General features: G+C 43.6%; 1 long non-coding RNA gene across 1 annotated transcript; it reads left to right on the top strand.

Moving 5' to 3' along the window:
- The first annotated feature begins 20,989 nt into the window (after positions 1-20,989).
- On the top strand, positions 20,990-23,990 carry LOC121080407. Its single transcript, XR_005825365.1, has 3 exons — positions 20,990-21,100; positions 21,447-21,539; positions 22,301-23,990. It is a non-coding gene; the product is annotated as an uncharacterized LOC121080407 (long non-coding RNA).
- The last annotated feature ends 291 nt before the right edge of the window (positions 23,991-24,281 follow it).

Raw genomic sequence — 24,281 nt, 5'->3', positions numbered from 1 at the left:
CTGTATCTAAACTATTCTACAAAACTCCCCAAAATCCCATAGAACAAGGCACGGATGTCAAGTTTTATGCACAAGGGAAATAGTGCTAGATAAGACAGGAAAAAGTTGATGGAGGAAAACAGCTAGCAGTTTCTACCTTGAAAGTACACAAAGAGAGCTAGCTAACACCAACATTAACAGTGAACTGAGACAAAATAATATACTGGGGTGGCAGAAATGAAATCAGTAGAGAAGTGAATCATGAGACCAATTTTTGGTAAGAAACTACATGGAAAAGTAATATGGAAGTAAACGAGTAATTGATACATTGTTATTATGTAGTTGTGACTAAAGCATCCACAAAAGCACAAACAGGAATACTGCAATGCATTACATTTGCAAGTATTGTATAGCTATTTCACAGTGACAGAAGCAGACTATGTATATAGTCCCACAATAACAAGTAATAAAATAGAAAATTAAGAAGAGAGCAAGATCAATAAAGTTTAGCTTGTAGATATTACATTAAATTTCTTCTACATTTTATATAAGAGAACATATATTATTTTAGAAGTTAAAGAACTTCCTGAATTATCACAACTTTGCTAATTAGCACACAAAGTGCTAGCTATTATCAAGGTTGTGCATACACGTTTAAAAATTTTTGGAAGATAATTTCTTCCACTCCAGTGAGGTTCATCTTTAAACATCACCTGGTATTCCATGCAAGGAATAATATACCTCCTCCATCAAATCAAATTTTAAACATCTCTCTGCCTTTCCAGTATACAATATTTAATCAGGTATTTCAGGAGTACTGCGTTCAGCTCTGGGGGGCCCAACATAAGAAGGACATGGGCCTGTTGGAGCGAGTCCAGAGGAGGCCCATGAAGATGATCACAGAGAGCTGGAGCACCTCTCCTATGAAGACAGGCTGAGAGAGTTGGGGTTGTTCAGCCTGGAGAAGAGAAGGCTCCAGAGAGACCTTATAGCAGCCTTCCAGTGCCTGAAGGGGGCCTACAAGAAAGCTGGGGAGGGACTTTTTACAAGGGCATGTAGTGATAGGACAAGGGGTAATCTGGAAGGGGGTAGATTTAGGTTAGACATTAGGAAGAAATTCTTTCCTGTGAGGGTGGTGAGACACTGGAACAGGTTGCCCAGGGAGGTTGTGGATGCCCCCTCCCTGGAGATGTTCAAGGCCAGGTTGGATGAGGCCTTAAGCAACCTGGTCTAGTGGAAGGTGTCCCTGCCCATGGCAGGGGGGTTGGAACTTGATGATCTTTAAGGTCCCTTCCAACCCAAACCAATCCCTGGATCGTCCTTGACTGAAGATCTTATGGTTAATGATCAGGGGCTAGACCAACATGGCTGATGTTGTGGAAGGCATCTACTACAAACTCCCCTAGCCAAGAAGAGGAAGACAGCTCTTTAAATAGCTGAAACAAGCCTCTCAATCACAGCCATTAGTACTCATAGGAAACTTCAGCAACCCCTGATATCTGCTGGAATGGAAATATGTCTGGGCACAAACAAGCCAGGAGATTTCTGGACAGTGCTGAAGACAATTACTTGATGCAAGTGTTCAGGGACTGCGTAGGGACTGGAGTGTTGCAACAGATGGATACGGGTGCTTTAGGAAGGTAAGGACAAAATGGTGAAGAATAGGGGTTGTGCTCTACGAAAACACATGGCTTGAATTCATGGAGCTTTGCGTTGGAGCAGGTGATGAGCCAGTTTGCCTGTCTGCCAATCCTTATTCAGAAGCTCTCAACACAGATATGTGTTTAGAGCCTGATGATGGTGATAACAGGGTTGAGTGTTTATGGGTAAGAATCAGGGGGAAGGCCAACAAGGCAGGTATCATGGTGGGAGTCTGTTATAGACCACTCAACCAGGATGAAGAGGCAGACAAACTATTCTACAAGCAGCTGGGAGAAGTCTCACAATCGCTAGCCCTTGTTCTTGTGGGGGACTTCAACCTACCGGATGTCTGCTGGAAATACAATACAGCAGAGAGGAAACAGTCTAGGAGGTTCCTGGAGTGTGTGGCAGATAACTTCCTGACACAGCTGGTGAGTGAGCCAACTAGGGAAGGCACCCCACTGGACCTGTTTGCAAACACAGAAGGACCTGTGGATGATGTGGTGGTTGGAGGCCGTTTTGGGCATAGTGATCACAAAATGGTAAGAGTCTTCGATTCTCAGAGAAGTAAGGAGGGTGGTCAGCAGAACTGCTACCTTGGACTTCCGGAGGGCAGACTTCAGCCTGTTTAGGAGGCTGGTTGACAGAGTCCCTTGGGAGGCAGTCCCAAAAGGGCAAAGGAGTCCAGGAAGGCTGGACATCCGTCAAGAAGGAAATCATAAATGTGCAGGAGCAGGCTGTCCCTATGGGCTGAAAGACAAGCCGACAGGAAAGAACAGAGATCTTTGGCTGTAACTCAGTGTCCTGGTTTCAGCTGGGATGGAGTTAATTTTCTTCTTAGTAGCCAGTGCAGTGCTGTGTTTTGGCTATGATGTGAGAACAGTGTTGATAACTGCACTGGTGTTTTTAGTTGTTGCTGGGTAATGTTTATACTAAATCAAGGACTTTTCAGTTTCTCGGGCCTTGCTGGCGAGAAGGCTGGAGTGGCACTAGAAATTGGGAGGGGACGCAGCCAGGACAGCTGACCTGAAACAGTCAAAGAGGTATTCCATACCATGGGACGTCATGCTTGGTATATAAACTGAGGGGGTTAGCCAGGGCCCGCGGATCGTTGCTTGGGGACTGGCTGGGGGCATCGGTCAGCAGGTGGTGAGCAGTTGTACTGTGCATCACTTGTTTTCCTTTCTCCCTTTCCCTTTGGATTTTATCTTTTTCCCCACCGTTCTATTATAACTGGTTTTGTTCTTACCTTTTTATTCAGTTTAAATTACTAAATTGTTCTTATCTCAACTCTCAAGTTTTACATTCCTTTCCGATTCTCCTCCCCACCCCTCTGGGTGAGGGAGGAGTGAGTGAGTGGCTGCATGGTGCTTCATTGCCAGTTAAACCACAACACTCAGAAGAAAAAAAAAAGAGAGTTTATGACCTTTGGAAGAAGGGGCAGGCAACCCAGGAAGACTACAAGGATGTCATGAGGTTATGCAGCGAGAAAATTAGAAGGGCCAAAGCCCAACTAGAACTTAATCTGGCTATTGCTGTAAAGGACAATAAAAATGTTTCTATAAATACATTACCAACAAAAGGAGGGCTAAGGAGAATCTCCACCCTTTATTGGATGCGAGAGGAAACATAGTGACAAAGGATGAGGAAAAGGCCGAGGTACTTAATGCCTTCTTTGCCTCAGTCTTTAATAGTAAGACCAGTTGTTCTGAGGGTACCCATCCCCCTGAGCTGGAAGACAGGGACGAGGAGCAGAATGAAGCCTCCGTAATCCAAGGGGAAATGGTTAGCAACCTGCTACCCCACTTAGGCACACACAAGTCTATGGGGCCAGATGGGATCCACCCAAGGGTACTGAAGGAACTGGCAGAAGTGCTCACCAAGCCACTTTCCATCATTTATCAGCAGTCCTGGCTAACTGGGGAGGTCCCAGCTGACTGGAGGTTAGCAAATGTGACACCCATCTACAAGAAGGGCCGGAAGGAGGATCCGGGGAACTACAGGCCTGTCAGCCTGACCTCGGTACCGGGGAAGCTGATGGAGCAGATCATCTTGAGTGCCATCATGCAGCACGTACAGGACAACCAGGTGATCAGGCCCAGTCAGCATGGGTTTATGAAAGGCAGGTCCTGCTTGACTAACCTGATCTCCTTCTATGACCAGGTGATCCGCTTAGTGGATGAGGGAAAGGCTGTGGATGTTGTCTACCTAGACTTTAGTAAAGCCTTTGACACCATTTCCCACAGCATTCTCCTGGAGAAACTGGCTGCTCATGGCTTGGACGGGTGTACTCTTCGCTGGGTAAAAAACTGGCTGGATGGCCGGGCCCAAAGATTATCTATGCTATTCTCTCCTTACAGTGTTAGCTCTAATAAATAGTATTTTAAGTTATACCTTACAGAATCTGAGTCCCTTTCTCACTGGGATCATAATGGACCAGCATGTCCTGGTGCAAAACATGCACCCACCGCAGGCCAAAGGAAAGACAGTCAGAGAAGCTGGTGAAAGATGTGTGAATTTCTCTGTGAAATTCTGGTGAAAAGCTGGTGAAATTATCTGTGAAAGCATATTTAAGAAAGGGTAAATAATGCTGCACAGGTAGCGAGGAGTGAGGAGAGAAAAAAAAAAAAAGTGAGAGAAACAATGCTGCAGACACCAAAGTAGGAGAAGACGGAGGGGGAGGAGGTGCTTCAAGCACTGGAGCAGATATTTCCCTGCAGCCTGTGGAGAGGACCACGCTGGAGCAGATATCCACACTGCAGCCCATGGAGGACCCTGTGCCAGAGCAGGTGGATACGCTCTGAAGGAACTGCAGCCTGTGGAGATCCCATGCTGGAGCAGGAACTATGGCCTGTGAAGAGGACCCACGCTGGAGATGTTCTTGAAGGACTGCAGCCCATGGGATGGACCTGCACTGGGGCAGGGGAAAAGTGTGAGGAGGAGGGCAACCCCCGCATTTCCCATCCCCCCTGTGCTGCTGGGAGTGGTGGCAGGGAGGAGGTAGAGGAGTCAGGACTGGGAATGAAGGACTGAAGTTGAGCCTATGAAAAAAAGGGGAGGTGAGGGGAAGGTGTTTTAGTTTTTGTCTTTGTTTCTCATCATCCTATTTTTAATTGGCAATAAATTGAATTAATTTTGCCCATTTTGCCCATGACAGTAACTGGTAAGTGATCTCCCTGTCTTTATCTTGACCCATGAGCTTTTCCATCTTATTTTCTTCCCCCGTCCTGTTGAGGAGGAGGGGGTGACAGAGCAACTGGATGGGTGTTGGGCATCATTAGAAACTGGTCTTTCACATGTGGGAATGGCCACATAGGACAGCCGATTTTTACATTGGATGGCTGAGTCCAAAGAGTTACAGTCAATGGCTCGATGTCCAAGTGGAAACCAGTAATGAGTTGTGTCCCTCAAGGGTCCATACTGAGACCAGTACTATTTAATATCTTCATCAACGACGCAGACAGTGGAATTGAGTGCATCCTCAGCAAGTTTGCAGACGACACCAAGCTGAGTGGTGCAGCTGATACGCTAGAGGGAAAGGATGCCATCCAGAGGGACCTTGACAGGCTTGAGGAGTGGGACCGTTCAAACCTCATGAAGTTCAACAAGGCCAAGTGCAGGGCCCTGCACTGGGGTTGGGGCAATTCCCAATACCACTACAGACTGGGGGCTGAATGGATTGAGAGCAGCCCTGCAGAGAAGGACTTGAGGATATACCAGTGGATGAAAAATTAGACATGAGCCGGCAACGTGTGCTTGCAGCCCAGAAAGCCAATTGTATCCTGGGCTGCATAAGAAGCGTGGCCAGCAGGTCAGGGGAGGTCATTCTCCTCCTCTACTCTGCTCTCATGCGACCCCGCCTAGAGTACTGCATCCAGCTCTGGGGGCCCCCAACATAAGAAGGACATGGGCCTGTTGGAGTGAGTCCAGAGGAAGGCCACAAAAATGGTCAGAGGGCTGGAACACCTCTCCTATGAAGACAGGCTGAGAGAGTTGAGGTTGTTCAGCCTGGAGAAGAGAAGGATCCAGGGAGACCTTATTGCAGCCTTCCAGCACCTTATAAGGGGGCTTATAAGAAAGACAGAGAGAGACCTTTTACCAGGGCCTGTAGCGACAGGACAAGGGGCAATGGTTTTAAACTAAAAGAAGGTAGATTTAGATTGGACATAAGGAAGAATTTTTTTACGCTGGGGGTGGTGAGACACTGGGACAGGTTGCCCAGGGAAGTTGTGTATGCCCCATCGTTGGAAGTGTTCAAGGCCAGGTTGGATGGGGCTTTGAGCAACCTAATGTAGTGAAAGATGTCCTTGCCCATGGCAGGGGGATTGGACTAGATGATGTTTAAAGGTCCCTTCCAACCCAAACCATTCTATGATTCCATGTTTTGTACATAGCTTAAGATAATAGAAACCGATCATGCATATGCTGGAGTGCTCACATAGAACCATGAGGTAGCTGGAACATAAGAGTTCGCCAGAAAAACAGTTTGGTGAGTCTCACCTGATCCAGGTGAAGATGCCATTATAAAGATGCTTCTAACAGAGCCTGCTGTCACCGTTCAGATAATGACTGGCCATCCTGTTTGAAAGACTTGATTCCCCACACAAGCATTACCCCAATAAAGCAAAGGATCTCATTAAATCAGTGTGATTGGGGGGGGGGGGGGGTGTGGGTGTTTGTTTTTTAAAACTAACACTCTGTCTGTGAGCGTAGAGAAAGTTGTTCTGTCTTCCTGGGAGAATTATTTAGTCATTTTAGGTATTCTTACTTTTGCAAACCTAAACTATTCTGGTTTCTTTTTTTGGAAATCCTGGTAAGCAATCTCTCTGTCTTTTATCTCGACCCATGAACTTTCTCATCCTATTTTCTCACCCTGTCCCACTGAGGAGATGGAGTGAGTGAGCAGCTGGGTGGGAGTTTGGCCCTTAGCCAAGGCTATTCCAACACACCACCTGATCAAGAAGTAGATGAGGCTTCCTCCAGTTGTTTAAAGGAGTCTTCATGTGTGCAGGCCCCAGTACTCATAGGGGACTGTGAACATCCTGATATCTGCTAGAAAGGCAATATGGCTGGGTGCAAGCAATCCAGGAGACTTTATGAGTGTGCCAAAGAATTTCTTGATGTAGATGATCGAAGAACCAACTAGAGGAGATGCTCTGCTGGATCTGTTACTCACAAGCAAGAAAGACCTGACTGGGGATGTGAAGATCGAGGGCAACCTTGGCTGCGGCAACCATGAGATAGTGGAGTTTAAGATCTTGAGATGAGGAAACAAGGCAAACAGTAGAACCACATCATTGGACTTCAGGAGAGCAAATTTCAGCTTATTCAGGGATCTGCTTGACAAAATCCCATGCGGGACTGTCCTGGAGAGCAAAGGGGCTGGTTGATCTCAGAGGAGAACCTCCTCAAAGCACAAGAACAAACTATTCTGACATGCAGGAAGTCTAGCAGCATGGATGAACAGGGAACTCCTGACTGAACTCAAATGCAAAAAGGAGGTACACAGAAGTTGGACGTGGAGAACAGGCTACCCTAGAGGAATGTTGGGGTCTGCAGCGGGTCTGCAGATAAGTTAGTTGACCTCAAAGACTTAGCCGTGTACCTTTAAGACAGCCACAAATTGTCAGGTCTGTAAACAGGATGTGAAGAACCGGAACTATAGAACCGCAGCATACGGGCACCTACAGCAACAGCAAATAGCAAGCAAGAAGGACACAAAAACCTATCAGGGTCTAACACCTGCACTGTCTAAGATATATAAATAGTTTGTATAAACAATAAAGGCCATTTTTTCCGAACCCAGCCACGCAGACATAGTGTTTCTTTTAAGTCCGCCTCCACTTGCGTCACCACAGAGGAATATAGGGACGTTACCCAGGTACACAGGGATGGAGTTAGGATAGCCAAATTTTAGCTGGAGTTGGAACTGATGAGGGATGTGAAGTGCAACAAGAAGGGCTTCTCTAAGTGTATTGACAGCAAATGAAAGGCTAAGAAAAAATGTGGCTCCAGCTCAATGGGGCAGGGGACCTAGTGAATGAAGACATGGAAAAGGCTGAGGTACTCAATAATTTCCCTGCCTCAGATTTCATTTGTAAAGTTTTCCCTCAGGTCTCTCAGTCTACTGGCAGAGTCTAGGGGGAGTAAAGCAATACCCACAGTAGAGGAAGATCGAGTTAGAGAGTACTTAAGGCAACTGAACATGCACAAGGTTTATTAATAATGTCAAAGTGTTGCTATCGCCAATCAGAAAGGAAGAGGGCAGCAGTCTCCAGTTTAACAGTGAATGCTGTTAACTAGAGAGAAAGTTCCATTAATAAACGTTTCAATTTGCAAATAAAATCGCCAAAGCAAAGGTCCATGTTGTAGCACAATGGTGCTTTAATGCCATTCCTTCCTTCTGTGCCAACTCTCAGCATAACATTTAATTATTTGACTTGAGGCATTTGACAAATATTTAAGATTAACAAAGTAAAGCACTCTCCCTAAGATTCAGATTTAATTGAAACTTTGGACGTGTTTGAATGTAGGTTTAAAGCTTATGACCAAAGCTGAGGATACACCACAATTCTGAATTTAAGATGTCAAAAACCACACATCATGTATACTCATATCAATAGGAAGCCTGAAAATACAATGTTTTTAGATGAGTGCAAATATGTCAAGCAATTGCATGAACCTACCTTGGAAAATCCAAATTGTTGTTAACTCACAGAACAAAAATATAGATGCTCAACTCACTATGAATATGCTAACCAGGATAGATTTTTAACAATTAGACCATGCATCACTCATAGAGATAATGGCATAAGCAGCGCTTGAATGTTGCTGAGTGAAATTAGCTGACAAGAAGATAATTTACTAACAGACTGTATGATTGGTATTGCTGAAAGCCACATGCCACAGTAGTATGTAGGTGACATCCTAAAAACTAAAACCTAAGAAACTAGCAATGCTGCTGCTTTGGATACAACACAGCTATCCTATCATGGAGCACTATCCATTCACAGCCCTGGCTATTAAAGAACAAACCAACTGTTTGGCTATGTCTTTCTGTGAGAAGTACAAGGCCTATGTAGAAAAACATCACAAATGTAAAGGCTGGAAGGGTGGAATGCGCTAGGAACAGACCTATAATGCACCAGTGCTTTATGCCCATGACCAAAACTCCAGAAGCAGGGCAGGACTATATTATGTATGGCATGAAATGTACACAAGAACCCAGGACACATATTCCAAATGACATTTTTGCCATGCAGTCAGCTCCAGATGCCCTTTGGGATGAAGAAGAAGAAGAAGAAGGAGGAGGAGGAGGAGTGGAAAGGAAAATGGAAGGAGAATAGGAGTTTAAGGGGGACACGTCTCATGGACTTTATTCAGTTGTTGATGGACACAGAGTTTTGGGGCTACACTTTCCTAGCACATAATGCCAAAGACTATTGTTGGGGTCTGTAGACAAGTTAGTTGACTTCAAAGACTTAGCCGTGTACCTTTAAGACAGCTACATATTGTCAGGTATGTAAACAGGATGTGAAGAACCGGAACTTAGAACAGCAGCATACGGGCACCTACAGCAACAGCAAATAGCAAGCAAGAAGAAGGACACAAAAATCTATCAGGGTCTGACACATGTAGTGTCTAAGATATATAAATAATTTGTATAAACAATAAAGGGCATTTTGCCATTTTGTCCGAACCCAGCCATGCAGACAGTGGTTTTTTCAGTCCGCCTCGACCTGCGTTACCACAGGCTATGATGGCTACTTTGTTATTAGCCAGTTTTTGAAAGGAAAAATGGACATGTAATTAATCATCCAAGGTGGTAAACTCATGTACATAGAAGTACCCAGCCTAAGTATACATTTAATAGACTCTTTACAATTTTTTACCCATGAAACTAAGCAGCCTTCCCCAAGCATTGGGAATTGCGAGCTGCAAAGGTTATCACCCCCATTTTTTGAACACTGCTGAAAATCAAAGTTATGTAGACCAGACCGTCTTCCACAGCCAGTATATTATGGGGTGGACACCATGATGCTTGAAGTGAAAAAGCCTTTCTTGGCATGGCACATAGCTAATCAGAAGAGGATTTCTGACTTGCAGAAAGAATCAGGCCTGGCTGGGATGGAGTTTCCCCATAGCGGCCCTCATAGTTCTGTGCTTTGTATTTGTAGCTAGAAGAGTGTTGATAACACACCAGTGTTTTGGCTACTGCTGAGCAGTGCTCACACAGCATCAAGGCTTTCTCTCCAGTGCCCACCCCAACACCAAAGGCCAGTAGGGTGATGAACCAGGGATTCACCTGACCAAGTGGGGCAACAGGGTGTTCACAAACAAGCTGACCAGACTTATGAGAACTTTAAACTAGACTTAGCAGGGGAAGGAGATGGAGTTTTGAGCACCAGACAAGAGCCAGGGGCTGCTGAGTTATTAGGAATCAACAGGGAGGAGAAGCTGGAAACCACTGTGCAGCTAGAAAGCTATGATCTAATCATCTTTGCTGAAACATGGTGGGACAAATCACATGACTGACTGCTGCAATCAATGGCTATAAGCTGTTCAGAAGGGACAAGCAAGGAAGGAGGAGCGGGGGAGTTGTTCTCTGTAAAAGAATGAACTGATTGCACAGAGTTGTATTTGAAAAACAGTGATGAACAGGTTGAGAGCTTATGGGTAAAAATTAGGGGCCAAGCCAACAAAGGAAATCTCATTGCTGGTGTTTATTACAGACCATCCAACCAAGGGGAGCCTGCAGAAGAAGCATTCTTATTTCAACTACAGGAAGCATCACAATTGCAGGCCCTGATCCTGCTGGGGGACTTCAATCACCCTGACATCTGCTGGAAAAGTGGCACAGCATGCTGTAAGTGGTCCAGGAGACTCTTTGTGAGCCTCGTGGATAATTTCTTAATCCAGGTGACAGACAGCCCAACCAGAAGAGAAGGGTTACTGGACCTGTTGGTCATGAACACAGATGAACTAATTAGAGAGATCAATACTGGTAGCAGCCTGGGCTGCAATGATCATGCTCTGGTGGGATTCACAATCTTGAGAACTATGGGCCAAGTGAAGACTAGAGTCAGGACCCTTAAGTTTAGGAGAGCAAACTTTCAGTTAAGGAACTAGTGGTTGTGACCTCTTGGGAAACTGCCTTCAGGGACAAAGTAGCTTAATAGAGCTGGCAGCTCTTTAAGGACATTTTTCTTAGAGCACAACAACTATTAATTCCCATGTGTAAGAAATCAGGCAAGGAAGGCAGGACACCAGCATGGCTGAGTAAGGACCTTCTGGTCAAACTAAAGTGTAAGAAGGAATGCCCAGATGCATAGGGATGGGACAAAGACAGATAAGGCAAATCTGGAACTGAATTTGGCAAGGGATGCAACAAATATTTATTATTATAAGGGTTTCTACAGGTACGTTGGCCAGAAAATGAAGGTTAAAGAAAATGTACCCCCTCCCCGATAAGACAGGAGAATTGGTGACAACTGATATTGAGAAGGCTGAGGTAATCAACAAATTTTTTAGAATAGAATAGACTATTTCATTTGGAAGGGATGTACAACAATCATCTAGTCCAACTGCCTGACCAATTCAGGGCCGCCCCAAAATTAAAGCATTCCCTTTGAAAGAGCCAGATGAATCTGACAAATCAATAAATGGTTACGGGACTGGTGCCACAGCCAGGGGTTCAGCTACTTAGACTATGAGACTCGCTTTGAGAAACCTGGTCTTCTAGGGCTGATGGGGTCCATCTGGCAGAGAAGGTGAAGAGCATCCTTGGTCATAGGCTTGCCAAGCTGGTGAAGAGGGCTTTAAACTGAAGTTTCTGGGGAAGGGGAACCTCAATCCATCCCACTCCTACGAGTTTATTGCCAGTGCCAGCAAGAGAAACCCAGAGCCTGGAGAAGGATCAAAGGTCAGCAGGAGAGCACCTTGTCGTGGTTTAACCTTCCTGGTAACTAAGTACCATGCAGCTGCTTGCTCACTCCCCCTTCACCCTGGTGAGATGGGGAGGAGAATTGGAAAGGAATGTAAAACTCAGGGTTGAGATAAGAATAGTTTAATAAGTAAAGCAAAAGCTGCACATGCAAGCAAAGCAAAACAAGGAATTCATTCGCTACTTCCCATTGGCAGGCAGGTGTTCAGCCATCCCCAGGAAAGCAGGGCTCCATCACGCATAATGGTTACTCGGGAAGACAAACGCCATAATGCTGGATATCCCCCCCTTCCTTCTTCCCCCAGTTTATATACTCAGCTTGATGTCCTATGGTATGGAACATCCCTTTGGCTAGTTTGGGTCAGTTGACCTGGCTGTGTCCCCTCCCAATTTCTTGTGCCCCTCCAGCCTTCTCGCTGGCAAGGCCTGAGAAAGTGACAAGTCCTTGATTTAGCGTAAACATTACCCAGCAACAACTAAAAACATCAGTGTCCTCTCAACATTGTTCTCACACCAAATCCAAAGCACAGCACTGCACCAGCTACTAAGAAGAAAAGTAGAAAAGTCTTCTGCCAAAGACTATTGTTGGTGTCTGCAGTGGGTCTGCAGACAAGTTAGTTGACTTCAAAGACTTAGCCGTGTACCTTTAAGACAGCCACAAATTGTCAGGTATGTAAACAGGATGTGAAGAACCGGAACTTAGAACCACAGCATACGGTTCACCTACAGCAACAGTCTCATGGACTTTATTCAGTTGTTGGTGGACACAGAGTTTTGGGGCTACACTTTCCTAGAACATAATGCTAAAGGCTATGATGGCTACTTTGTTATTAGCCGTTTTTTGAAAGGAAAAATGGACATGTAATTAATTATCCAAGGTGGTAAACTCATGTACATAGAAGTACCCAGCCTAAGTATACATTTAATAGACTCTTTACAATTTTTTATCACCCACCCCCAACCCAACTCCCAGAGTCTAGGTGGAGTAAAGCTTTATCCACAGTAGAGGAAAATCAAGTTAAGAGAGTACTTTTTTATTTCTTTCTATGGGATCTCAGCAGCGGCTGGTTTTAAACCAGTTCTTGACTTTGGTTGTTTTTAAATGTTATATCTTCCATAGCCGTTTGTGCTCAGTCTTATACTAGAATCATTATCATGCTTTTGTATGCGTTGTGCTTTAATAGTGCCCGTAAAAATATCCTGCTTGGATACTTTGTGGTCATTTTTTGTCTAAGCCATTATTGCCAATATGCTATTGCTATCTAGTACCTTTTCACTAGTAGAGGGGAGTCCCAAATGAGATCATTATTTTTTTCACCCTGAACTGTTTTTCTCATCATGAACACTGACATGGATTTTCTTAGAGGGGTTATCTTTTTAACCATAAATCACATGCCTCCAGAAGCAGAGGGTTGTGCTAATTTCTTAATACTACTTCAATGTCCTCATGGTCATATTATGCTTTGGTTTGTGTGGAAATTGTGAAGATTAAAACTTCAAGTGTTTACTAAAGGAATTCTTTAATTTTTTGTTCTTGTTTCACCCATGTGTTTCTCTTTTTTTTTTCTCTTTACTTTGAGTACAATAGCATTGACTGCAGTGCTAGCAAAGTTTCATTTCTCTCCTAGTCCCAAGTCCTGCTCTTCACACAACTGCTTTTATCCACTCAGTTATGATGTTACATAGTCTAATTACTGACCTTGTCTTTCAGAAATATCAATAACACACTCTTGTATGGTGGTGTCAAAGGTGGCAAAACTGATGTTAGAACAGTACGATTAAAGTGCAAGTAAACAATGACCTCAGTTATTTAGAGGCTTAGGGCAGTCATTTCATAGCTTTATTATCAAGGGTATCTTAAAATAAATAATTTGTTTGACGAGACATGGCCATGTCATATTGCTCTGGGCACCATCTTGAAAAAATTTCTATGACAAGAGAAGAACTTGTTAGAAGAAAATATATCATGTCAGATCCAACAGCCTGATAAAGGTGAGTCTGTTGCTGCTCCATGTCCCCAGGTCCAACCAGTAGTGAGGCTGAAAATGTATTCCCAGCAGGCACACGCTCACACAAAGCATACATATATGCTACATATATATATATATATATGGCTGGCCAGACAGACACTCATAGCAGCCACACAAACTCTGACAGCACCAATGGCCTCATCCTGCTCCACTCTCTGGCTGGACAGTATGGAAGTCCACTAGTGAGAATATATGTACACATGTGTACAAGGTAGATCCCTCCAGCAGCTGGGCTCTGACACTTAGTCTATACAGCAACTGGCTCATGTGTCCCAGTCACCCCAGTTTCTGGCACTTAGATGTAGGAGCACCCAAGGCTTCAGCCCTACTTCATTTGCTGGTATAGACTGTCATAAATACACAGCTGACCAGGACTACCCCTGGCCCCATAGCAGGCTCCCCTGTGCTCTCACCCCTAGAGATACACAGGCACTCTCACACCCAGAGTTGGCTCTTAGAGATCCACTCACCCCCTTGCTCCCAGGGCACTTCACTGTAGAGAGCTTTATGGCAAGTGCTGGAGGCCACGATGCCTGTGAAGGACCTTGAAGGCTAAAGAAGAAAGTAAGTAAGATAAGGTTGGCTGAACGCCTGGAAGAAAAATGGGATATGAAGCAAGGCTGGAGCAGATGCGCGATGCCATGTTGGCGGCTGGCTGAGAACATGAAACTCACAGAGATAAGAAAGAAGAGAGAAAAAAAAATGCAAGAAGCTCAGTGTGTTTGTAGCTTAGTAACGAACCAATTATATGTAGCCAAGTGTGTGAACAGTATTGATTAACCAATGATATTTTAGTATGGTGCACGTGAACAGCGAACAAAGATATATAAGCGTGGAGTTTGGACTAATAAAAGGTCTTCTGGTCAGATTCAGGAGTCTGTGTCTTCATCTCCTCACTTCACCTATTCACCAGCTAGTCCGGCATGATCTTTGCAAGTGATCATACTCCTGGGCACCCTTACTTGCTCCAGTTGCTGGCAGCATGGAGACATGGGCCCTCCGACCTGTGGTCTGAGTCCAGTTGAGGGCATTCAGACCTCCAGACACACATATACAGAATAGAGCGCCCTCACAGAGGAGAGATAGAAAGGAATTTAATAAGTAGATCAGGCTCTGGGCATAGCCAGTCAAGCATACTGACCAGCCAACTGGTTTAAACCCAACTGGCCCTTTTATCACCTTATCCCTCTATTTTCCCATTCTTGTTCCTCCCCAAATCATATATACCCCTCCCTTGTTCCACCTTTCATTCCTCCCCTAAACATCCCATAATAAGTCATATGCCATCCCAAACTGCTTTTCCCCTGCATCCCATAATATGTCCCACCCCGTAGGTAGCAACCCCCTCAAGTCCAAAAGGTGATCTGGAGAGCTGCTCCTGATGTCTCATCGTGATGGGTTTCACGCCTGGACAATGAAGCTGATGGTTCTGGTGGGTCAGCCATGGGAGGGGCCTGGACAAGGTGTTTGTTCCTCGGGAGTCCCTGATTTGGATTCCTGCCTGCCATTGTGTGTCCCTGTGCTTCTCTGGGCTTTTGAAGCATCTGATAGGCTGATGGCCCCTGTGATGGGTCTGAGAGTAGCCTGGCAGGATATTATTTGGGCTCCCCCTCCTGCCATTGTCTCTCTGAGCTCCTCTGTGGGCGTGCAGATGAGCTTTATCACATAATGTAACAATGCTGAAGCTATAAACTCTGTATTTAATATTTTTTCCACATCTACAGTGCTTGAATCTGGAAATATTAGGGCTGCAAAGAAACAAGTGTCCAGTTTCTAATTTCCACATATATGTAGATTGTTACTGCTGCTTTTGGCTTCTTGAACTCTAAACACAGAATGCAGGCAGCAGGCTCCCCTTGCAATGTAGCATATACCTATATAAGTAAAGAATTTTGCAGAGTCTTTTGTGGTCAAATTGGGAACAGAATTTAGCTATCTGACAGACAGGACTCACCTGCTTAGATGCACAGACCCTGAAGCTATACATGGCAAATCTATAGTGTTGGCATGTGCCTTTTTACCATACCATAGCCTCTGGATAATTTTATTCATAGAACTAAGCACGGACCCTAAAGTCATGATATACATTGTATTTGAGACTCAGTGGATTGTTAACCTCCCGGAAAAACATCTTCTAGGAATGTGCCACACTGAACATCCTGTTTCTCATTGCCTTCTTAACCAAAGTAGAAGCAGACTGTATTGTGGCTTAGTCTTTGCGTGTGTGTGTATAAATGTGAAGATATGTATCAAGATTTCATAGAAAACATGCATAATAGGGAAGGTACAGATCACCCTGGAAAGGTGTCCTGGTTTCAGCTGGGATAGAGTTAATTTTCTTCTTAGTAGCTAGTACAGTGCTGTGCTTTGGCTATGATGTGAGAACAATGTTGAGAGGACACTGATGTTTTTAGTTGTTGCTGGGTGACGTTTATACTAAGTCAAGGACTTTTCAGTTCCTTGAGCCCTGTCAGCCGGAGGGCTGGAGGGGCATGGGAAATTGGGAGGGGACACAGCCGGGACAGGTGACCTGTGGATAACTGGCTAGCTGAAAAAGCTCACATAAACATAGTCCAGTTGGCTGGACAAAAATGCACATCGCTCTCAGCTTATCTGAAGTAAAGCAAAAATACACTATCCTTGGCTGTTCTCGTTATGCAATAACAGGAAGATCGCGGTGGGAAAAGAATGTTACAGGTGGGAACAGATAACTACAGAAGAGAAACTAGGGGCGGGCTTGGTATTTAGGCAACTAACCAATAATGAGCTTAACTTTTGTAATATGTATGAGCTAATTATAACAAGGCATAAAAGGTGACTGTAAGAGACAATAAACGAAGTCTGCTGATCACTCATATTGAGTGACTGTGTCTTCCCTCCGTCGCGACAAATGGCGCCCGAACAGGGACCCTAGAGAGGGCTGAACCTGCGAGCCACGGTTCGACGGAGATTCGGGTACCGGTCCAGAAAGCAGCGCAGGAGGCGGCAGGGCACAGTCCCCGCGCCCGGGAGCACCTACAGAGGGTCCCGCCGGCCACGCGTCGCCGAAGTCTCGCAAAGGCTGCAACAGCGCTGACGAAGGTATGGAGAGACAAGCGACGTGCGATTTGCTCAAATGCTTTTTAGAAAAGCGGAGCGTTCGGGACATAGATTGTAACAAGGCATTACCCGGGTTATTAGCGTATGGGATAGCATCCGGGTCCCCCGCGGCAGCGGCGAGCGGCGGCGCGGCCCGGCAGGCCCCTTCCCGGCCGCGGTTTCTCTCCAAGGCGGCACCGCCCCCCCCCCCCCTCCGATCGGCGCCATGGCGATGCAAGCGGCCAAGCGAGCTAACATCTGGCTGCACCCAGAGGTCAATCGGATCCTTTATATTCGGAACCTGCCGTATAAAATCACAGCGGAGGAAATGTATGATATTTTTGGGAAATATGGACCTATTCGACAAATCAGAGTTGGAAACACTCCTGAAACAAGAGGAACAGCTTAAGCTTCTCAAGGAAAAATACGGACTTGATTACAAACCCACCAAAAAAAAAAGGTGCTTCAGATGTCCCCTACAAGAAATGGGTTTCTGCCTTGAACTAGCAAACATCTCTGTGCTTAAAGAGAAGCCTTTTTGCCTTGATGGAGATAATTTATTCTGTATTCTGTATTTATGCTGTATTCTGAATGTGGAAATTGGTTGGGACTAGGAGGCTGGCTTAAAGGCATTTTGCAAACGGGATTATTATTTTTGATCATTATTGTAATAATAGTTTTTTGATCAAAACCAGCCAAAATTATTTGTAAGCATTAGGCATATCTGAAGAGAATGCCTTTATTTGAATCGGCAGTTAAGGTGTAGTTTAGTCTGATGCTGTGGTTTTATCTGCTTCTGGTGAATTTTTGAAGTGATGAAATCAGAGATACAAGGTATACTAAGAGTTACAAGGTAATAAGGTAATAATCTAAGTAAGGGTGCTGTCTTTTATATCTACAAGTGCAATATGCTTTTATGTAGCAGAGAGAAACTTTAACAATAATGTTGCTTGAGCGAGATGTGCATGTGACAACTTGGGAAAAGGGATATCACAACTGGAGTGCAACAGTGTTTCTACGTCTGGCAGAGTGAAATCTTTCAAGACCTGAGTTTAGACAGTCTATAATAAATTGTTAGTATTCAGAAAACCCATCTTAAGCCTCTTTTGCTTACATAGTGTTATGGAAGTCAACTGCTATTGTAGAGAATTAATGATTTTTTAATACATATTAACAAATACTACTATTTTAACTTGAGGCAGTTGAGTGAGAAATACTCACGTGTAGCATTTGAGGGAATGTCAGCATAAATTGCACTTACAGTAAGACTGCATTTTTAATTACTGTACTCGTTAAGATTCGATGATGCCATAAGGCTAAGGCCTTTTATCACAGATCGGTTCTGAACTAAAAGGTGTGTGCACACGTAGATATGCACATTTGTGTTATTTTCCTTAATTGGCTACAAAATAATATAATTAGGTTGGGGACTAGATCTTGGGAATTTACCTATTATACTTCTGTTTGTTAAGGAACGTGCATAACATACAGCACCCATGTAGGCTTGGCTTGTGGCATAGCTGTCAAATTTAGCATAGACATTCAGACAGATAAGTAACGTACTCTTCTTGTGTGTATCACCTACAAGCCATTATGGCTTAGTGTGTAAATCTGTATGTAACTATTGAAAAATCCACTTATGAATGTATATAGCTTAGAACTAATTTTTTCCCTTTGTTAATTCTTTGATATCAATGAGGTATTCTTCAGAAAATGTATGGACTGGTTGGTTGCATAAGGGCAGTTGTTATTTGGACAGAAAATTGTTAATGGTCAGGGATTTTCCACTAAAATATTTGCAAATAGTCCTAGTCAAACATCAGTTTGGTTTCTTTTTGGGTTTTGAGCTTGCATTAGTCCATGTTCAGAACTTTAAAATTACCTTTGAATTTTTTAAACTTTTTATATCACTGGAACAGAAAGAGCATCTAAATTAAAGCTTCAAGCTAACTTTATTTTTCAAGTATTTCAGGAATTATACTTCTGAACTGAGATTTTATAAGTTGGCTGTGTATTTTCCTGTGTTAAAACGCTGTTATTGAAAATGGTCAACCAAGCCTATGTCGCCCAAAATAAAAACGGGGGAATTGTGGATAACTGGCTAGCTGAAAAGGGTCACATAGACATAGTCCAGCTGGCTGGACAAAAATGCACATCGCTCTCAGCTTATCTGAAGTAAAGCAAAATACACTGTCTTTGGCTGTTCTTGTTACACAATAACAGGAAGATGGCGGTGGGAAAAGAATGTTACAGGTGGGAACAGATAACTACAGAAGAGAAACTAGGGGCGGGCTTGGTATTTAGGCAACTAACCAATAATGAGCTTAACTTTTGTAATATGTATGAGCTAATTATAACAAGGCATAAAAGGTGACTTAAGGCACAATAAATGAAGTCTGCTGATCACTCATATTGAGTGACTGTGTCTTCCCTCCATCGCGACAGTGACCCAAGATAGCCAAAGGGATATTCCATACCATATGACGTCATGCTGAGTATATAAACTGGGGGAAGAAGGAGGAAGGGGGGACATTTGGCATTATGGCGTTTGTCTTCCCGAGTAACCATTACACATGATGGAGCCCTGCTTTCCTGGGGATGGCTGAACACCTGCCTGCCCATGGGAAGTAGTGAATGAATTCCTTGCTTTGCTTTGCTTGCATGTGCGGCTTTTACTTTACCTATTAAACTGTTCTTATTTCAACCCTTGAGTTTTGCATTCCTTTTCGATCTTCCTTCCCATCACTCTGGGTGGGGGCGAGTGAGCAAGTGGCTGCGTGGTGCTTGGTTGCTGGCCAGGGTTAAACCACGACAAAAGGTTACTTTCTGAGTAATCTTAGTGTTCAGCTATGTGGTGTGAGCTCAACCTCAGTTCCTGCTTTGCAAATTTGTCCTCATGCTTTGTCTTTCAGTTGAAGTATTTGACTTATGCAACCTAATGAAAAATTGCAAATAACTTGTCACCAGCATTCCCAGCTCCTGTGTAAGTTTAATTGTAACTAGTGGATGTCTTAAAGCTGCAATTTACAGAATTATGTGATTATTTGGGGGAGGATATTAAAAGAACAACCCACCTATATGCTTCTGGAGAAAACTCTGGAGTATGATATGGCTTTAAACACTGAAATCTGAAAGCCTACAAATTGTCCAGAATGTAAGGTTTGTTAATTAATCTTATTTTGAAAAATTAAACTCATTTTTACAGTCTGGGGAATGTTGATACTGTTCATAATTGGACATCCATTTTCTGGACTCTTGAAAGTGAGCATGTCTTGGAGAGGATGTGAGCTGTTTCTGAAATCTGCATATGTGGATGGGGGAGTATTTGGGTCCTAGAGAATCTAGTACAGAAGTTGGTGGGTTGCATGTATGACTTTAATGTTGGGAGCTTGTTTTGGTGCTTTTTTGTGCTGTGAATAGGGTACTAGGGTTAAGTCCTGTGTGTGGAGTTTGTTGGTGGAGAAAAGCTGTTGGTGGGTTCATTCCTGTGTAAATAAGGGAGTTGGTGGCCTGTGGCAGTAAGATCTTTTCTTGTATGTTGCAAGAGTGTTTGTCTTCCCAATGTGTTAGGGAGACATTAGAAGGGTCATGCAGAAAATGTCTGTCCCTGTTTATCAGTGATGAGTCTATCCGTTTGACAGTGATGAGTGTCCCTGTATGTGGAAATATGCAGGTTTGGGGAGGATTATTCTGGGGTGCTTGTCTTTGCATGTGAAGAAGGTACAAGTTTGGGGGAAGCATCGTCAGGAGTGCCTGTGTGTCAAGAAGGCTAAATGGGGCAGGGGAAAAGCATGCATTGCAGAAAAGCTATTTCTGGGTAAGTTCACCCCTCACCCAATCACTCCCATCTTGACAAAAAGATAGCATACAAGGATGCTACCTGAAAAAATTGTGCATGAATGAAGGAGCAATACCGGGCTGGGAATCCCACAGGGGCCACCCTAGGGAGAAACAGAGTACAGCAGAGAGGTATCTTCCACCCCAAGCTTAGGGGGAAACCGGAAAGACATTGCTCCCCTTTCAGCACACGCATAACAGAATGGGATAGAAGGAATGGATAACGCAAATCCAATCCCATATCTCGACAGAGGCAAGGATATAGATCTGAGCGTATGCGTGCACACAGTGCGCATGCGCTATATGCATGACATGCTCACTCGGTTTTATTCGGTCCGCACTCAGCTATTTCCGTCTCTTTGTTTTAAACTCTGAGTCGGAATATTGTGGGGGGGGAGGAGGAAAGACGGAAAGTATTTTCTTTCTTTTTTTTTTTTTTTTTTTTTTTTTTTGTGAGGGTAGGGAAAAAATAAAAGGGGAACTGGAAGGAAAAGGGGACGGGAATCAATCCCCTGAAGAGAAAAGATTTTTGCTCCTCCTCCTTCTCTTAGTTGCTCATTTTCTGTTGCTGTCGTTGCCGTTTGTTTGACAGGTCAGTCTGCCGCCCTCCGGTGCTAGGGTGGGAGGGACGACAGGCGCGACAGCGGGTCGGGTGTCGGCAGGCTGTGCTTGAACTTTTTGTGATGCAGAAAATGCACGTTATTGTCTCTGTGGGTTCGATGGTATTTTAATAGATAGTGGGGGGGTGTGTGGGTTTTTTTTCTTTTTTTTTTTTTTTCTCCTTAAACCCCCTTCCTTTTTCGTGCTTAAGGGTAGTTTTTGCCCACCAAGGGGAAAGGTATCTTTTCCTTTAAAAAAAGCCCACAAACTTATTCTCCTCCCACCTTTTTTTCCTCCCTTCTGTTTTCACCCCTCCCTTTCTTATTCCAACTATTAAGCTTCCTGGCTTCTGGAGGAGTGGCAATGCTTCTTTCTTTCCGGTTTCCTGGTTAATGTGCCCCTGCATCTTGCCAACAGACTCTCGTCCTCAGGTTTGCATGGAGACCTCGCGTTACTGTGGGTTGGCTTAGGTGTGTAGCTTAGCAGGGTGATAAGGAACGTTTGTGTAGAGGTGGTAGTGTTTGGATTAAAACTGAGTCGCTTACAGAAAGCTTCCTCCACCCCTACCAATGGTTTTGCATTGATTAAACCCCTACTGTTGGGAGGGGGGGGAATCTGTCTCTAGTCAGAATGGAGTAGGCTATTCCTTGCTAAATGACCTCAATTATACAGATGTGCGGTTTTGCTGCCGTGTATGGCTTAGGTTTTCGGGTCCTGTGAGAAGTAGGCATTGAAGTAGCACTGGTAGATTTGTGGTTTGCATTGCCCACCCCCCAGTATTAGTCGAAGAGTGTAGTCCTCTACAACCGAGTTCTGTTTATTTTCTACAAATGTTGCATTTTTCAGTGAGTTGTGGTGCTATGGAATAACATGGCAGTCGGTCTCTTGTTGAAAAGTAATTGATTTTGCTTTAGAATATCCTATGAAGAAACTGCAGGAGACTTAATACTTTAACACTATGGTTGTGTAATACTTGGATGCTTTTTGCTAGTTCACGTTATGGTTTTGTTTTGGGAAATGTTGTATACTCCATAATTCTGCATATGTGTAGTCTCAGATCAGTTTAGTAATTTTTTTTCTCCTGAATGTGAAATATGGGTGACTGAGAAACCTAGATCTAAAAATTCTGTTTGATTACCCCTGTGTGCTCTAGAATGTTCCTTTAGAAGTGTTTTGTTTTGGTATTTTTCAGGACTCCTACATAATTGTCTACCTGTGTTTCCTAGAATTAAAGTTGTGGATGAGAAGGTTAAAATTAAAAAAAAAAAAGCTATTTAAACACAACATTGATTCTAACTTTGAAATATCATGTGCATAATGATCCTTCTGGACTAAAGCAATATTAGACAAAAATGTTGGACTCTCCAGGAAGCTACTTCAGGAATATGTTAAATACTTGCATGGAAACTTTAAGCTAGATATGATCTGTAAAGTGGATGTACATTTTGAAAAACACTGCAAATGTAATGAGAACTTGCAAGAATGTGGTTGGTAAAATATTCCGGGGGTTTTTATATGTGTATATATAACTCTTCATTCTTTTATATTGGGAGAGTGGTCTGACTGGTACGTAGTTTGAGACAGAGATACTAAATAGAAGCCTTTATCATCAGTATTTGGTGATACAATGGATTTCAGAATGTTTATATTCTTAAATGTCCTGTGGTTTAAACGGTTTCTTTTTTGATATCACTAGTAAAAAGGGTTGAGTAACAGTTCAAACTACCCCTTTGTGTTCTGATAAGTACTGTATCAGGTTTGAAGGGAGGCCAGAGAAAACTGATTTAGGAATGTCAGAATGTATGAAATAAATCAACAGCTAGAAAGACACTGCCCAATTCCAGAATCTGTTACTTGGTACAAGTATTGGAGTCCTGTCTCAAGGGTAAACTTAAAAATCTGTCTTTGAATAAAATTATTAGGAAGATGAAAGCAGACAGATTAAAAAAAAAGGAATTCTTATGTGTTTTCTTTAATAATAATAAAAAAGGGGTGAATAAAGGTAAAGAAGGGACCTAAATAAGCGTGTGGGAGAGTGGTGAGCTCAAGACTTACCTGTTCTGGTTAGCTTTTGGCAACCAGTCATGTAGCAATGACTGCCTCTTAGCCAGCTTATAGTTAGGCAATGTGGAGTCAGCTGGGGAAAGTGTTGAGGAGATTTGGGTGAGAACTCGAGGTATCGATGGTGGGTATGTCTGTGTTACTATGATCAAGGACAGCAAAGGCACAAATGCAAAGGAAACCAGGCTCTGTTAGTTCTAGCACAAGTTAGTTCCCTCCCATTATTAACTATTTTACATTTTAACCTTGTGGCTAACGCTAACATTAACACTGACAATATGTAAAAATGCTTATTTTAGTGGCAGTAACTACCATTATTAGGTGAAATCGAGGGTGTATTTGCTTTGTGAATAGCATAGTATGTTGGGGAATGTGTGCTTGTGCAGTAGGTGTTTAAGAGCAATTTTTTTCAAATTATTGTAATAAAGATTTAACTACTGACTTGTGAACGATTATTTTGTTCATAAATTGAACTGAAAAATTAATATTTTTTCCCACCCTTATGTATTGCTGTGGTTTAACCCTAGCTGGCAACTAAGCACCACATAGCTGCTCATTCACTCCCCCTCTGCTGGTGGGCTGGGGGAGAATTGGAAGGGTAAAAGTAGAGAAACTTGTGTGTTGAGATAAGGACAGCTTAATAATTAAAAAGAAATAATAATAAATTGTAAGGAAAAGAGGAGAAAAAAGAGACAGAGGAAAATAAAACCCAAGAGAAGCAAGTGATGCAAATAGTGAGCAATTGTTTTCACCAACTGATGTCCAGCCAGTACCTGAGCAGCAGCCCCCCTGCCAACCTCCCCCCTAGTCTTATTGCTCAGCATGACATCATATGGTATGGAATATCCCTTTGGTCAGTTGGGGTCAGCTCTCCCAGCTGTGCCCCCTCCCAACTTCTTGTGCACCCCCAGCCTACTTGTGGGTGGGGTGGGGTGAGGAGCAGAAAAGGCCTTGACTCTGTAAGCACTGCTCAGCAATAACTAAAACATTCCTGTGTTATCAACAGTATTTTCATCACAAATCCAAAACGTAGCCCCATACAAGCTACTATGAAGAAAAATAACTATCCCAGCCAAAACCACTACATGTATAATGAGGCAAGTGTATGATAT

Source organism: Falco naumanni, chromosome W (genome assembly GCF_017639655.2).
Source record: "Falco naumanni isolate bFalNau1 chromosome W, bFalNau1.pat, whole genome shotgun sequence".
Taxonomy (NCBI): domain Eukaryota; kingdom Metazoa; phylum Chordata; class Aves; order Falconiformes; family Falconidae; genus Falco; species Falco naumanni.
This window is presented reverse-complemented; position numbering and strand designations above follow the sequence as displayed.